The sequence below is a fragment of the Electrophorus electricus genome, chromosome 17 (genome assembly GCF_041902795.1).
Source record: "Electrophorus electricus isolate QZ-2024a chromosome 17, ASM4190279v1, whole genome shotgun sequence".
NCBI classification, from domain to species: domain Eukaryota; kingdom Metazoa; phylum Chordata; class Actinopteri; order Gymnotiformes; family Gymnotidae; genus Electrophorus; species Electrophorus electricus.
The window spans coordinates 10,477,223-10,494,724 of record NC_137513.1 but is presented as its reverse complement, the minus strand read 5'-3'; the positions used below and the strand labels follow the sequence as shown (position 1 = coordinate 10,494,724).

The following is a 17,502-nucleotide window of genomic DNA, read 5'->3' as shown; positions in this document are numbered from 1 at the left end:
TTTCTCTCTCTTTTTCTTTCTCCTTTCTTTGCCCTAACTTTAATGCCACTTTCCCATTCTCTATGCACTACAGATTTCTCCTGTTTGATCAATTCTGTTTTTCATGCTGAGACCTAGTGGAGCTTCTTAATCATGGAGCTTTTTAAACACATTCATGTGTCTCTGCCTCTCTTGCTCTCTTTCTCTCCTTCCTGTGACCTCCATACCCACCAGGAAGAAGAATGTACAAGTACTCAGCAAATCAGGTTTTTTACTTCTTCTCATGCTGGTTTCTCCATGAATGGTCCTTTTTACAGGCATGAAATGGCCTGCAGTCCTTAAGGCTTCATTACTGAACTTCCTCCCCATGTAAACTTGCCAATGCTCCAGCCAAGTCACTTCACCCTCACTCATTCCCTCAATCAGCAATCTTATCTCCTTCTCTCCCACTCCCATCTTATCTCTTCCTTCAGCTTTTCCCTATCTTTGTCTGTCTTTTCCATATCTTCTTCTCTGTCTGTCCCATTTTGTGTGTGTGAGCATATGTATGTGTATGTGTGTGTGTCTGTGTGTGTCTGTGTGTCTGTGTGTGTGTTTCTGCATCTCCCATATCTCCCTCTCCCACTCTACTATCAAAGTGAGTTGTGATTGATTACTCAACAACACTGTTGTTGTATGCCTCCTGAAGTGGTTGCACACCAAAGCCTCTGGGACAGTAAACCCACTGCTCCTTGCCCAGCATCATGAGATGAGACACTGTTCCCTTATCTTCATCCCCCACCAGATGTGTCGCCGCTCTGGCAAGTGGCCATCTATGTTAAAGTAACTTCAAAAATTTCTTTTCTAACTTGCCTTCCTTTGTGTGAGTGGGTGTGTGTGTTCTTCTTAATTAGATTTCCACTGTTGTGTTGTTCTTTAAACAAACATTCTTTAAGGTTCTGGGAAGACTGCTTTTTTTGCTTGTTTTGTTTCATTTTTCCCTTGTTTGAAGCAGAAAATGATTTCACACTATTCCAGAAATTGGATGGAAAGCTGTGTGTGTGTGTGTGTGTGTGTGTGTGTGTGTGTGTGTGTGTGTGTGTGTGTGTGTGTGTGTGCATCTCTGTGTGTGTGTGTGTGCATGCATGCTTAAAATTTTGTTTATACAAATGTGTACTCTTCTGATGTGCAAAAGTGTTTTGTCTTTCTGTTTCTTTTTTTAAAGACAAATAATTTATCAATCCAGTGCAGACTGCAAGTGGATCAGAAATCTGCAAATCAGAAATGACCCAGTCAAAGCCTTTCAATGCCTGCCCCTTATAATCAGAAAAGCCAAAATAGTTCCAGATCATTGCTAAAACACAAATTCACAACTCAAGTAAAACGGACACTGAGTGTGGGATGATGGTAACTGTTTTGGAACACTGTTTCCTGCCGTATGGGTCACTAATGGGTACAGAGGGTGTTTGATTCCATGTGATTATTCATATTGGCATACAGTGTGCACCCTGCCACAGACTTCAAACTTCAGCCTCCTGTGCCCTGAATTTCTAATGCCATTTTTGATGACATACTGCATATATTTTAATACATTTTTAAAATGTTGTGATTATGAATACTGATTCCCAGAACCATAATCACATACAATATTAATTACAATTTGGTGAAATTGCACAGATTGACTCTTAATGGCCTTGGTCTGTCAGACCCAATGTATTTTATGAAGTATAGAGAAAACTAGGCCACTGTAATGATTCCTTTAAATGAGAACTCACAGGTTATTTCTACTGATGCTGTGGGCCAATTTGACATTTTCTGTGGTGGTATCTTTGGGACATTTAGCCCCAGTTGTGAGATTAACTATATGCAAGTATGAACACCAAACTCCTCTTTTCCTTCAGTAGTGGGACTGGCTTTTCTTATCCACAGAGGCCAGCAAGAACTCCAGCTCAAAGATCTCGAGATCTACAGTGGCATAATCAGCTCTGATATAACCAATGCTGAAAGCATATTCTCCTATCACAGTGAAGCACAAAATTACTATTGCCTTAACAATCAACGTTTGCTTTTTTTTGTGGAGGGGTGGGGGGCAGCCATTTTGAGGCAGACAGTCTGTTTAAGAAGTCTTTGCATGTTAAGCCCACATTACTAAATGTCCAGTTTCAGCCTTTCTCTACACTTTCACTTTCTTTCCATATGGTGTCTTAAGGGTAGATTTTCTTCTGTAGAGAATTACCAATTACAGTAGCAGTCTATGAAGAGTCCAAACAGGTGGCAGCCAACGCTCATCCATTTTATAGAGATTGTAGACATGTAGTGTAATGTGGCTGATAAAGATGATATAACGTCATCCTCATCGCAGCCACTAAGACAACCAACATGTGCTCAAGCATGTAAGATGACTCAGGAGCACAGACTCTGATCTCAATTCTGATTGTTGTTATTGTTGTTGTTGTTCCCTATGCACACCGCATCACTAGCAGAAACAGTGCGCACAGATGAGCCATTCCCAGAGCAAATACTCCATGACACCTGATCACCAAGCAAATCCACCAACAGCCCAGGGAGAACGTGCAAAGCCTTAAAGTCCATTATCTCCGGTGACAGCATTAGTAATGCCTTAATGCGAGTTGGGAGGAAAATAGCATCCCTGAATCTGTATGATGAGCTCTGGCTGACTACAGAGAGGTTCTGTGGTGGTCAACAGCTCAGTAAGGCTGAATTATACATGACAGGCCAATAATAAACACAGCTACCCTACACATCACCCAGCTCAGGTGCTGTTTGTGAAATCCAGACAGACAGAGGTCACCACGCTCTTCAATGCAATGTGGGTCTAATACGTCTGGATAGGAAATTAGATGATCGATATTCCAGAGGCAAAACATTTTTCACGGACTGTTTATTTCACAAGCTACAGCTTTAGACTTTTATTATGATAACTAAGTGGGTGGGCTTCAGAGGACTCACATGGAATGATATAATTCTTAGCAAATATGGATTAGTTAAGTCTTGGGGATTTAGATAACGATGGGAAATGAAGAGAAATGTTTTGATGTTAACTGTGATAGTTCTACCACAGCTAGTACTCTCATACAGATAATTACCATTTCCACCCAGGAACATCCAAGCAGCTTTTAAATGCTTCTTTGCAGTGCTCACTATCCTCCATTATTGTCTCACAGTACACAAAATGGGCTCACCTTTTTTCATATGAATATATTTCTCACTAAATGTCTGGCAGCAGACCAGAATTGCCTTCCATGCACCCCTTTCATAAAGCATAAAGGCTCAGACATTTACCTCAATTTTTGCTGTACATTGACATAAAAAAAAAATTAAAATAAATAAAATACTTGAAAGGGATTGTTTGGTATCAGCTCATATTTTGATGGGTAACCATGGATTCCGTACATTTGCTTTGTGCTATGTGTCGTAGATCTCCAAACAGACCATTCCTAATGCAAACTGATATGTTCATTCATTCTTGTGAACCTATGCACTCAATATACATATGCCAGAAGAGGATGCCCCCCCCCCCCCCCCCGAGTCTTGGTACCTCTCAAGGTTTCTTCATTATGCTCTAGGGAGTTTTTCCTTGCCACTGTCATCCTTTGTTTGCTCAGTGGGGGCTTGGACTTTGGCATTTATAAAGCTGCTCTGTGACAACATCTAGTGTAAAAAGCACTATTTCAAAAAAATTTGATTTTGATTATACATCTGTAAGACAGACCTAGCATTAAAAAATGAGCCTTAAAACCAACCCCACCATAAATAATAAAGACACTTCTGTGTCTTTCTGTGAGCCTTTAATTATTGATTGTGGCTTGACTGGTGAATGAAGGAGGAACAAACTCCTAGAAATCTGGCTGGAGATCAGGGCAGCCATAAACTGGAAGATAGGACTCACCATTTTGGAGCTAGGTGAAATGTAGGAGTGGCAGAACATGGAGAAGACACTGAAGTGTAAAAATATTTTAGTGGTAAACAAGAAATCCACCAAATGTGGGGAGAAGATTTCAGTATAGTCTTTCTCCTAAAATTTCTGTTAATGCAAAATTTCATTTAGACCCTGAACAGCCTAAAAGAAGGTGACTCTCAAAACATTCTAAGTGCCTTTTAGTAAACTAAAGGTAGAATCAGGCACAACCATTTATATGTTTTATATAAGTTAGATTTCAAAAAGACAGAGAGACATTTACATATTAACAAATTCTTACCACAAGAGCACTTGAAGAGTCATAACAAAATTCCATACTGGCTTATGAATTAAGAATTTAATATCAGTGTGCTGCAGTGGAAGTCAATCTTTATATCCTGAAGCAAATTAGGACACTTCCCCACATTTAGATTTAGAGTTCTTCTTAGAGATCTTGCCAATAACTCTGAGGAGCAAATTACATTAAACTAAAAATAAAGGTATGAATCATTAAGCATTAAGTGAGAAGAATGTAAACCATCTAATGTGATACAGATGCTGGCACCTGCTGATCTGTACCTACAGGCTTGGCTTCTCATATGAATTTAAACTGCTTTGGGATATAGCCCATCTGTTTTTGATTAGCTACTGCTGAGCTATTTATGGTTTTCTCCTTCATAAAATGGCCCACTTTGAGCATGGTCAGGACAGCTCTCAACTATCTACTAAAGAGTTCTGCGGATATCTGAATCCACTGCTGTTTAACAGTGGAGTCAGGTGAAATGCAATGCAATTCTATGACATATGGTCTAAAAACATTTGAAACTACATGTGATTTGACAGATCTATTTGGATATTGTCAATGTGTACATGTGCACATGATGATGTCTGCCTACCCATGTGAGCATGTTTTTTTAACTGTTTCAGTAGAGCTGCATGTGTTTGTCATATAAGTAATTTTGTGATGTTATACCCAATTTCCATCACACACACACACACACACACAACACACACACAAACACAGCTCTGCAAACTATACCAAAGCCCCTTCGCTTTCACCTTTTTACATACTATTAACCTCTCATTTCTTTTTTCAAGGTTTTTTCAGGCTTTTTCTATAAGTATTCCTGGTGGGATTTTGTCAGCAGTTATGAAACATAAGGTGAACTCAAGCTTGATGACCTGAAGTCACTAATGAGCTCCTGTTGAGGCAATCGATAATATACTTATTTTCATTTTTTTAATGCAGCCTGGGGGAAATACAACAAAGGAAATAATTTTCTGAAGAAACCAATCCACCCACACATGTATGATGATAGCCTGCAGGGCTCGGTTCTGACTTCCCCAGTACAAGCAGAAGATGGAGAAAACAAATCCATTTTCGGGTGGCGTTCGCTTTGAATCACTGACACAAACTTCTAGAGCGACAAATCTCTTTTCCCCAGTGATTTGGGATAGTACTGAACTGAGCAGGGTCAGTTGAGCTAACTGAGATAGAAGTCAAGCAGAGTTGTTTGTTTGTCTGTTTGTTTGTTGGTGGAGTAAGGCCAGAATGCACTGTGGTACTGTTTGAAATCTACTGCTGACCGCAGCCAAATCCTGCGACACAGAACAACTCAACTTTGCCAAAGTCTTGATGAAGTGTATATGAGTATTGGTATGCAAAACATATCATTGGAGGTATTGATATCGTAAAGGCTGTTATATGCAAATGAGACACCCAAGGGTAATCTTACTTGGTGAATTATAACATTCACCTCATTCACATTGACCCAACAAACAGAGAAAAAAAAAAAAAAAAAAGGAAATGCACTCCAATCGTTTCTCACATAGTGCAATCCATATCGCAATATGTAGCAACCCTATAATTGGGACAGAATATTTAGTGGTACTCCCCCTCCCCCTCAAAAAAAAAAGAAAAAAAAAAGAAAAAAAAAAAGAAAAAGAAAAACATGAAATTAAATAAAATAAATGTAAAAAGCCGAACAAGACCTACGCACCCTTTAGTCTCCCCGGCCTACATTTTAGATTACGGTGATATCGAAGCCTTAGTTTGTCGTCTAATTTATGTCTCGAATGCGTTCCGCTGATGTAAGGGCTGATATCTGCATCGCTGTATGCGTTCCAGCTGGATGTAAAAGCTATGAATAGTTCATGAATTTGAATCGCATTTGAATACATTAGCATTCCAAGAGCAGCAGGAGGCTGTAGTGGAATTTACATGACTAATGTTATCCCAAATAATCGCCTGCCATGTTCTATATCTTCTCTGTAATGTGAATAAATATGCCATTAAATCATAAGCTAATCAAAACGTCACTGTTCACTTGGAAACACCTGATACACAGGTGTAAGTACTGAATATTTACTTAAATGACAATTTCTCTAAAGCGTTTTACCTAAGTTCATGAATCTTTAAATACCGCGCTGGTGTTCAACAGAACTAGTTAACGCTCAATAATTACACGGGAGTATCAGTGTCCCCCAGCGGCCGCCGTGCAAGGCACCGCTCAGCCTACGAGCATCAGTACGCCGCGAAGTTGCTGAAGTCTTGCGCCGCTCGCAGTAGACACGCCCGAAGAGCTGGACCGCTGAGTTTATCGACCAGGCATAGCTTGCAGCGCAACCGATACAATTGCAGGCAAAGGGATTATGGCGGTTTGTCCAAGGGTGCAAATTAGCCTTTGCTTACGTATTACATATTTATGCATTTGCTGAATAAATGTACGATACAAGGACAAATACATTACACTGTAACCTATGGAGAACTGTATTTTTTAACAGTACCTCTGTTGTACCGCTGCAGTGACAAAGCCTGCACATTTGCGTGTTCCTCTGAGATCGTGATGCGCCTTACAAGTGACAACTTGGCATCTTGGTCGAATAGGCTACTTATAATCTCGTGGGCCGCTGTGGAAGAGTCACATAGACTCCACTACTGTACGGCCACAGATTCATTAAGAACAGTTAAACAACGCGCGAGCGAATTATTTTAGCAGTGTGTATACTCGGTGGTATCGGAACTACCCTTGGTAGTTAGCTGAATCCTATCAGCGCTGTGCCATCCTTCACGTTTGGAGGAAAACACAGTGGATCTTGGGTTGGGTAATGGGAACAACAACAACAGGCATAAAACATCTTTCATCTCAGAGGTCAGAAAAAAAATGTTGCATTAATCAACCACTTACAGCGACGCACAGCTCTTGATTAGAGACTGCTCCACCTGCCTGCGCTTCAAGCAGCTTCGATATTACAGAAGCGCCATGCGCAATGATTAGAAAACCGTAACCCATGAAGTTTAAAAATATATATATCCCGTTCCCGTCTGCAACACACGCCTCAGGAAACAGACACCGTCGGGCCACAGCTGAACACGAGCTACAAGCAATGCATGGGAATAATTTATCTATATTTAAAACGAATTCATTTAACGATGATTTAATATGTATTGCGGTTTACATTATTACATTGGTATTATATGATTATCTGAACACGTCACTGAATGCAACTGCACAAGAAGAAGAAAAAAATAAAAATCAAGGCGAGTTACCTTTGGCCAGTCGCATCAAAATGCAGCCGAAGTTGAGGGCAGGCGTGTCTCCAGAAATGTTTCAATATTCCTTTTCTCTTCGTTGACTACTGACTATTTCAGTATTCTCAAATGAGTAACATATCACACACAACAAGAGAAAAAAAAAACACACATCCGCTGGCATTCTTCACATCCGATTAAATATGTTCCAAATCGTAAAAGTTATATTAAATGGTGACTTCTAAACTCCAGATGTCGAAGCCTGCTCGTTAACGGAATATGCACGGGTATCGGACTATCTTTGAATTCCAGAGTAGGCTCGACACCGTAAGGTCACCCGAAATAACAAAACCTTTAATCCAGAGTCAATCCTATCGGCAAAGAATTGGGCGTGATTTAACAATCCACTACCGAAACACAAGAGTATAGTTTTGAAGACGGTCGGATGTAGCGGCTGCTTGCCTGGGGAAAGCCAAAATGGTCCGTTTAAACTGCAAAAGCGTCATGGACTACGGCGGGACCACACGAGGCGAAAGGTTCTGCAACACTCATCTCTGTGTAACTTCGCATCCAACGATGTTGAGCGGAAAATGAGAACAACCTTCTTATTCGATGAATATCCTGGCTGAGACGCTTCAAAGGCATCGAGTGAAACAAGCTCGTCTCCGACGCAGCGGCACTTTCAGGGACGCTGTTCCGATTGGGGCGAATAAAGAATAGTGAATCCAGTGTGTGCTGCGGACTGCCATAACCTTCATCGCTCTGCCACTTGTATCCACGATCTAACGTAGGATTCTCTTTCTCGTCTCGAATTCTTTTGTATCCTCTGCAATGTACAGAAACCAGAAGGTATCCCACGCACGTATTTTTATCTGCGTATTTCTGAAAATTGCATGAGGAATAGCCTACCGAAGCGAGCTGTTTGGATCCAAAAAACTATGATCTTGGTACCACAGCGAAGTCGTTTAGTGTATTGCTTTTCTCCATATGAACGAGCGAATGACAAGAGCTGTGCATCTTGTCGCCTTAACACCTGTGTAGCGGTCGAATCACGACAGAGTAAGGGGCGGAAATCTGCCCGTGCTAAAACAAGCTATACAAGTCCCTCTCCGTCTTTCATACGGCACAAAATGATAATACTGATGGGAAAAATGTACACAAACTATTCATTTTTTTATATCACCCCGACCCGCCCGTGCCGCCAGGCGACCCCAGTACCGCAGCAACGTGATGTCATTTCGTCATAGGTAATGTAATCTCAAACAATGCGTCTCCAGTGTTATCTTGATTTAGAACTGTGGCGCACTACAGCCCGTCCACTGCTATCATCATCGAATCAAGAGTGTACTCCTATTCAAGAACGGAATCAGATTATAACCCCATTTTATGTGGCATGAACCTAATGCGCACTTTTTCAGGTATAAAAGTAGGGCATTTATGCTCCATCCATTCTGACCTTATAATTTGGGAGCTTTGAGGACCTGTCAGATTTCTCAAGTTTATCAAAATGGTTGAATAATTGCGCACAGAGACATATAGATTCCTCAGCATGTAAGAGTCTGTGTAATCACTTGCCATTTTATCTCTTCCTTAAAACCACCCACCTACAAGCACAGAAAGCAGCCAGACTGATATATTCCAGACTGATAACAGCTGCCCTGTTCACACGCTGGATTAAAAAAAATAAAAAAAATTCAATCTAGCAGTTCGGTATTAATTATCAGCAGAAACAGATGTAGGGAATTATATAAATAGTCTGTGGCACTTGATCTACCTGCAGCTAGTCACACAGAGGGACAAGAAGACAAATAGGCATTTCATTTTACTTCTCTTCCAAAAGAGAGAATGGGGTGTTGCTTTGAATCAATTAGAATGAAAGAAACCATCCTATATTACATAACTATCTGTCAATGCTTGGCTTGAAAGTGCAATGTAACGGTATCCTGAAGGGGAAAAAAATAATTGCTGGCTCTTTGCATTGAGTTCCTCTCAAGGCAGAGGGAAGGTAAGATGTTTGTTGCTGGGTTCACATGAGCTGCAGTGATGGATTCAGATGTGTATGTAATGCAACAAAGTTCAGGGGTTCCAGCAGAAAGTCGTCTCTCTCAACTCCTCTTTAGGCAGTTCCAGCAAGACAGGCATACAGAGATGTGCAGACTTCTCAAGGTCTAGCACAGAGGTGAACAAAAGACAGGGACAGAAAGAAGCAGTGAGCGGTGGAGGGAGAATGAAAGGGCACATGAGACATCTTATGAGAGATGAGAGACATAGAAAGAGCACCAAAAAAGGGAGATGGGACAGACAGGAGAAGAGAAAGACAGGGGAGTGTGTGGGTGTGTATGAGAGAGAGAGAGAACTTGAGAAAGAGCACAAGAAATTAAGATATACTGATAGAAAATGTGCATCTTTGACAGAGAGAGAGAGAGAGAGTAAGAAAGAGGGAGAATGGAGTTCTAAATGCCATCAGTAATGATTGTAGTGGTGAAAAAAAAAAAAAAAACCATGGTGACTTTCCACTGTTTTCCAATAACAGCGTGTCAGAGATGTCAGTGATTTGGCAAGCAGAGTAAAGTGCAGTTTAGAGGAGAGAGGCAGCAGTGTCAGCTCCGAAGCATTCCACTACTAGCCAGCCTTATTATATTACACAGGCCTGTGTATATGGCTGCAGCTGAGCCTCCCCTGCATGCAGATCTGTGATAGATTAGCCTGCTGCTGAGTGCCAGGATATATAACACTAACCACACAAGAAGCATATAGGAGGCAACCTGGGAGCACATGCAAGAGAGCAAAAAGAGTTTTGGAGGACTTCTTAAAAATTTGGTTAGCACAATGTAAGTGAATGGTTGGATGGACAGATGGATAGATGGATGGATGGCTGGATGGATGGATGGATGGATGGAGATATACAGAGTTAGATGTCTTGATTTTTGTAGTGTCAGTGCAACTGTATGTTTCAGAAAATTTTTCATGTACAATCACTATAGAATTTTACCTTGAGTGGATCTGTTTTGGAAAGATCCTTTCAAAGGTTTACAAAGGTAAAGATGCTTTGAGATTTTGTAGCAATCACAGAACGCCATAAAATCAGCAACATGATCTGTATCCCCAAGCTGCCAAGTGCCAGAGTTTAGATGTTGCATACTCAAAAGCTCTGACACACCTGATGCTTCATGTAGTGGCTGGAAATTGCTGGATGAGCTGAGTTACCACAAGCAGAGCACAAAAATGTGAAGCCTTCATGACTATGATTATTGAGTGATGAATGGTTGGAGACTGTCCAAGGTGCTGACTTTGCGTGGCTCCTGTCCATGATCCTGTAATCAACAGGTATCATGCTGAGAGTCAATGTGATAAGAGTTTGATAAGCACTAGCATGCGCACTTGATCTGTGTTTGCAGTGATGTCAAGATTAGTCCCTCCCAGCTTCCATGTTCCATGTTTTCCCTGTCGTGTGTATTTTAGTTCCATGCAGTAGTTTAAATTTCTCTGCCCCTCGTTTGATTGCTCACACCTGTCCCTCATTTCTACTTTGTTAATTTCATGTATTTAAATCATGTCTGAGTCCCTGTGTTTTTGCTGTTGATTGCGTTTATGTGTTTGGTGAATGTTTTTGAAAGCCTGTATATGCATGTATTTAAGTTTGTACTCCATGCCTTTGTGTTTATGCTAGCCTTCGTGTTCCCTAGCCTTTGTTATAGCCTGCTTTCCCTGTTTGCCTTCATGTGTTTTGTTTGTTTAATCATGTATCCCCGTAATCTCTGTATTGGTTCAATGACCCTGGACTACGACTACGACCACATCTCTGGATTTGCCCTTAATAAATCTCGCTCTTCTCCCCGCTCACTGTTACAAGTGAACACCAGACTATGGTGTAAACTGAATAAACATGTCTGGAATTTCTGAATTTTTATTAGATGATATCCTTGATACTAAACAAGAATTGTATTCCATTAAAAAATGTAAATGTAAATATCAGTAAAATGTTTACACAAAACATGGGTTAAATAAGAAATCTAAATGTGCACAAAATAAGGATAAAAGGTTGCCAGCTCTTTAAGAGTTTCTCTCAAGGCAGAGAGGTAAGATTTTTGTGGCTAGCTTCAAATTAACTGCAGGGATGGACTCAGCTGTGGATGTATTGTAGCGCAGTTCAGCGGGTCCAGCAGAGAGACATCTTTCTCCACTCCTCCTCAGGCAATTCCAGCACTGCTGGCATACAGAGATGTGCAGATTTTTTTTAAGGTCTAGTGCAGGAGTTTTAAGAAAGAAAGAGAGAAAGGGCATTAAAGGAGGAGGCAAGATGGTCAAAGAGATTTCATTCTAGAGCACAAACCAACCAGTACCTGGAAATCTGATATATATATATATATATATATATATATATATATATATATATATATATATATATATATATATATATATATATATAAATCAGTGAACTGTGGTAAAGGTGTAGTACACAAGGTTTCCAGGGTACCAGAATAAAGGTATGTTTTGGATATAGGTCCTTCATCAGCTATAGAAGTACCTCCATATCTTTACATTATGGGCAAAGGTGGTTATTTTAGACAGCCCATGACTTAAGGACACTTTTCAAGTGTCTCAATATATTTCTCTGCTGTTCCTTATATTTTGTTTTGGTTTAGTATTTTTGTAATTACGTTTAAAAATACTTTGATATCAAAAATTGCTAGTTATAAAAAAGTGAGCACAAACTTTTGACCAGCAGTGGAACTCTTAGGTGCAGAATTGAGCACACCCCACTCTAAACCACAGGCCTGTTTTCCCCATGCCCCCATTTCAAGGAAAAGCATCCCCCATTTCTTAGGCAGAGAAGGGAAGCAGAACGTATGTGAGCTATTTAAAGTCAGAGGAGCGATTGGGGTTTTCTGTAGGGGGTCTGTGACTCCCACAGGAGGAGCTAACAGCACTACATGGTAATGCTAGGAGCTTGATAACACAGCTGCTTCTTAATGAAGTTGCTGTGGCCGCATTTTCGCGGCACATATTTGCTCCTGCTCGATTACACAGTAGCAATGTGGGCTGGTCAGGTATGACATCTGGCCTTTATAAAAATAATAATAATAATAATAAATTAACAAAAGGCTATACAACATATAAATGGCACCCATTCTGAAGCTTGTATGTTCATGAGTACAAGGAATTTCATGCTTCTCTTCTGCACTGTTTAATTCATCCTACTGCTGCATGTTTAACTCTTGCTGGACATGGCTGGTATATGGTAATAGGTTACATGCTCTATCACAAGTAATGACCATGTTTGTCTCCTAGCTAATGTTACCAGTCCTCATTTGCCCATTGTGAACAACACTAATGGCCCACAATCAACTAAAATTCAAACATGGATCTGAGGAGGAGAACTTTAAAAGATTCTAGAGTGCATAAAAACTCAGCTGGAGATTCCAAAACCCAGCATTCAAACTCCCACTCAAATCTGCAGAAGTTCCCTGTTACATTTGTTCAGTAAGAAAATTGTTCTTTCTAAAATCAACCCAGGGCCACATGCGTTCTCTCTCTCTCTCTCTCTCTCTCTCTCTCTCTCTCTCTCTCTCTCTCTCTCTCTCTCTCTCTCTCTTGCTCTCTCTCTCTCTCTCTCTCTCTCTCTCTCTCTCTCTCTCTCTCTCACACACACACACACACATACACACACACACTTAGAGGGACAGAGAGTGAGTGAGAGAGAGAGAAAGAGACAGATCAACTCTGCATTGCATTTGTCAGTTTCAGAAAACATAACTACTTTTACAAGCTTTTTCACATGGTATCATTAACTCAGAGAACATGCCTGCTGGTTTATCTAATAATATGTACAGTACCAGAGGTTATGTTACATTTGTTTATGAGGACGGTAGAAAGAATGAGACAGACAGAGAGTGAGGGAGAGAGAGAGAGAGAGAGAGAGAGAGAGAGAGAGAGAGAGAGAGAGAGAGAGAGAGGTGAAGAAAGAATTGTTATCATAGGGGAGAAATCTCAGCAGTACATTCTGCAGGCTGCCATGGCAACGGAGCATTCGGAAGAATTTTGATGAGAGAGCAAAGAGAGTGAGGCTGATGACAAGGAAGACAATTTGTTATCCCCATTGCACTAGCAAGCAGGTCTGATTGCATGTGAATGCAACACATACACATGCATACAACCCCCCACCCCACAAACACACACACACACACACACACACACACACACTCACTCCTGCATCCTCACATGCACACATACACACTCTCACTTAATCACATACAGTAATGTGCTCATATGCATGCAGACACTTGCAAACACGTCTTGCGCATGCGCAAACATATACACACACTGATGTGCTCACTCATTTACATTTACATTTACAGAATTTAGCTCTTATCCAGAGCGACTTTCAAAAGTGCTTAAGTTCTCTACTGAAAGTATCCTTACCTAGTACAAATTAGAGTTCAAAAATATCATTAACCAAGCTACTGACTGAAGCCTGTGTCAATAGTGGAACCTAAAATGAGAAATACAATACAATATAATACTACATAGAACAACACGATTCAAAAGCAATTACTTAACAAGACAAGTGCAAATATAAAATCTTCTTACAAGTGCATGATTAGATTTAATTAAAGTGCATTTCTAAGTGAGGAGTCTTCAATCAGCATTGGAAGATAGTGAGGGACTGTTCAGACAGCCAATGGAATTTCATTCTACCAAATGCCTGCTAGTCTTGATGAATTTTGGATAGATGGTGGGACAACCTCTCAGGACCTCTCAGCTTTTGACCATTGCCAACAAGTATGAGGGAGCAGGTACAGGTAAGTAAGCATCAGTATTTCAAATCTAATACAAAGTAGCTGCAGGAAGCCAGTGAAGTGAACAGAATAGTGGAGTGCCATGGGAAAATTTAGAAACACTGATGACTAGCCACACACACACACACCATCACCAGTGGGAGCTAATGAGGAAATGGGGGAATACATGTAGAAATAAGAAAAGCCTCTAGTGAACACTTGGACCAAAGCCCAGACTTAGAATTGTACACATCCCAGTAATAACCCAATTATTTAATTAGCTCTCTGTTCTATCTTTGTTTTATCTTGTCATAATTTATATTTCTCTTTTGGTCCTATCACATATGTATATACTTTGTGCAATACGTGTATGACCTATATAGACTATGAGGAGAATACTGACTATTTGGTGGTGGGAGACATTTGTTCATTGTGCTGTGCAGAACCTTGTTGCATTTTCGGGGTCTCCTGGGTCTGTTTTGCTATTTAGACAGAGACAGGACCGAGTGCACTTATTACAATGAACTCCAGACATGTGAGCCAATGCAAACACAATAGCATGTGGTAAATGCTTCTCTTTTTCTTGTAGTTTAGCTATTCATATTTATTTACTTCATATAACACAGCCATATAAAAAAGTCATGTTCAGTACTGCAGCACTGGAAAAGATCCTCAGGATTTCATGTTTAGCAACAACAACTAAGATATCAGGAAAAGGAGTGCAGAGTATAAGGTACTGTGCAAAGTGAATGCTGGAGCAGAACACAGGCTGGAGGGCTTTGACAGGTGTGAATGAAAGCAGGGGTCGATGCAGGAAGGGATCAGTCAAAGTCTCCCTTCGCTCACCTGCTACAGCAGGCTGAGTAACGTGATAGCAACCCCAAAATCATGGGTTTGATTGCCAGTGGAAAAGATGTACTATCTTTCTGTATGCACGATGCTCTACATGAAAGTGCCTGCCAGATGCTATAAAGGTAAAGGCTCCTATTTGTCTCTCTCTTTCTCTTGCTCTTTCACTTGTGAACCCTTGTCTCCTTCTCTCAGTCTGTCTCGGCACAAACAGCCTCCCCTCTGATGATCCTGATCGTACGTGACCCAGTGGAGAAGTATTTGTGGGCACATACTTTTTCAGCTTGCTTCTGGGTTTGTGTGTGTTCTGCCTTTGAGCACGTGTCATGTGTCTACATGTGCACTTGCAAGAGACTCAAAGATCAAAGTTCGCAAAGTTGAGCTGTTTGACACCTTTTAACTCCATAACTGACATGTCTCTGCCCTCTGCCCCCCCATTCATCTCTCTCTCTCTCTCTCTCTTTTATTTAGGTTTTCTTTTTATCTCTTCTCAGCTTGTAAGGCCATATTGCCTTCCCCTAACTTTAGCTCTATAAATCTTCCCCAGCATTAGTCCTGGGTGATGAGGAACTGAGGCAGCTCTCTGTCGAAAGGACACACATGCGTACCCGTGCCGCCAGCAAAAGGTTTCATGTATAGTGCTGAGAGTGGAGAGTGGAGAGCAGCTAATTTGATTCTGGTGGCCATGCCGGCCCAAGATATCGATCTGGAAAAATGGAGGAGTCTGCGCTTATCTTCGCTGGTCTGCAAAAACCCAGAGAGGTAATCCTATTACACACATGCACATGCACACACGTATCAGAGGACCATGAAACACAAGCAATTGACTCCATGCTTGCCAGGCTTTTGGGGCTCCTCGCGCTGATCTCTACTATAAGGGCTCCCTCAATACTGCATTTGCAGGAGCTTCTTGGAGCCACTGTGAGGCAAAGGATCATCGTTGAGCTTTGGGCATCAGTCCATCTTGGTGTTTGCCAAAGTATAGCAAACCATTTTTTCTCTGCCTGAAACATTTCCCTCCACAGACTGAGGAGACCAGGTGTAGCGATGTGGCCGAGGGTCAGACAAACCTCGCTGGAGGCCACAACACGTTGCTCCGAGCATCTGGAATGCCTGGAGCTCTGGGTATTTAGGCTGCCCTGGTTACTCTCAGGTCACCTAGTCACACATCTCCATTATTATACCCATGGCCTGAAGGTCACAAAGAACAAGGCCGGGAATTTTTCATTGTAAGGGAATTATGCATGGTGCTCCAAGAAGTCAGATTACTGCAATATATTGCTTTAGGCACATTCTCTGTAGAAAGATGGCACCAACAAAGATGTTTCCCTTCTGCATAAGACTCTGAGACTCAACTTGTAAGCCTTTATAACATATACACAAGTTTAGAAATGTTGCAACCACAGACCACAAACATGCTTTTAAAATGCATTCAGGGCACTTTACACAATTAGAAATGTATTAAAAAGTGAAAAACAAAATGCATGAAAACTACAGAGAAGGATTTGTATTTCTCCCATCATGTGACATTAATCCTACTGGCAAAAATCTGGTAAAAAAAAGTACCTATAGTCTGATTTATTTATGCATTAGAATTGTTTAAATATGTTTAATTATGTTCCAAGACAATCCTGCCTAGTGTTTTCAGTTGTTGAGCTCAACAACTCAATGTTGATGTTGCTTATATCTAATTTCTCATTTTAAATCACCTACACACTGCAAAATATGTTCAGGAAAGTAAGTTTGTGTGTGTGTGTGTGTGTGTGTGTGTGTGTGTGTGTGTGTGTGTGTGTGTGTGTGTGTGTGTGTGTGTGAGAGAGAGAACAGATTTGTTGTGTGCTTTGCAACAACTATCCCAACAGGAAGGGAATGTAGAGGAAAACCAATTTTCCTCATAACACATTCTTCAGCACCGTATCCTCAAAACACACACACACACACACACACACACACACAAATACACACACAAACGCACACACGCACATGCACGCACACACACAAGCATGCACATGCACACACGCACAAGTACACACAAATACACACACACACACGTGCAGGCACGAACACACACACACACACCCCTCTCATCCACACAGAGCATAACTAGTCTCCTCTGGTGGCAGACAGCCATTACTGAGTCCAGCAGACAAGTGAACTGTAGCTGGATAAGGAGCACACACTGGGGTGTTTGGGAGAGTGGCACTGTAGATATCTGCACATGCAATCAAATGGGAGATCGTGAATGACTGGTGTATTAGCAAATCTCCACTGCTGCTCACTGCTTCACTGAGAAATGAAGTCACAATTTTTATATAAACACGTATAATGAAACTGGAAAACAAATTCATCTTTAGGTGTAAATTGCAGCCATGTCTGAAAATTACCAGTTAGATCTAATCTTAATTAAAATCATTAATTTTAATGATTTCAGTGAAGATCACTGTGGTCTGGGCTTCTGCTAATGT

At 41.0% G+C, this 17,502-nt stretch overlaps 1 protein-coding gene across 1 annotated transcript in view; it reads right to left on the bottom strand.

The window, feature by feature from the left end:
• The window catches only part of lrfn1 (leucine rich repeat and fibronectin type III domain containing 1), a 112,553-nt gene extending 103,961 nt beyond the window's left edge, over positions 1-8,592 (bottom strand). Inside the window, exon 1 of the mRNA XM_027014882.3 lies at positions 7,428-8,592. The gene's annotated coding sequence lies outside the window, so the exon portion shown is untranslated. The remainder of the gene's footprint in view (positions 1-7,427) is intronic.
• Positions 8,593-17,502: the final 8,910 nt, after the last annotated feature.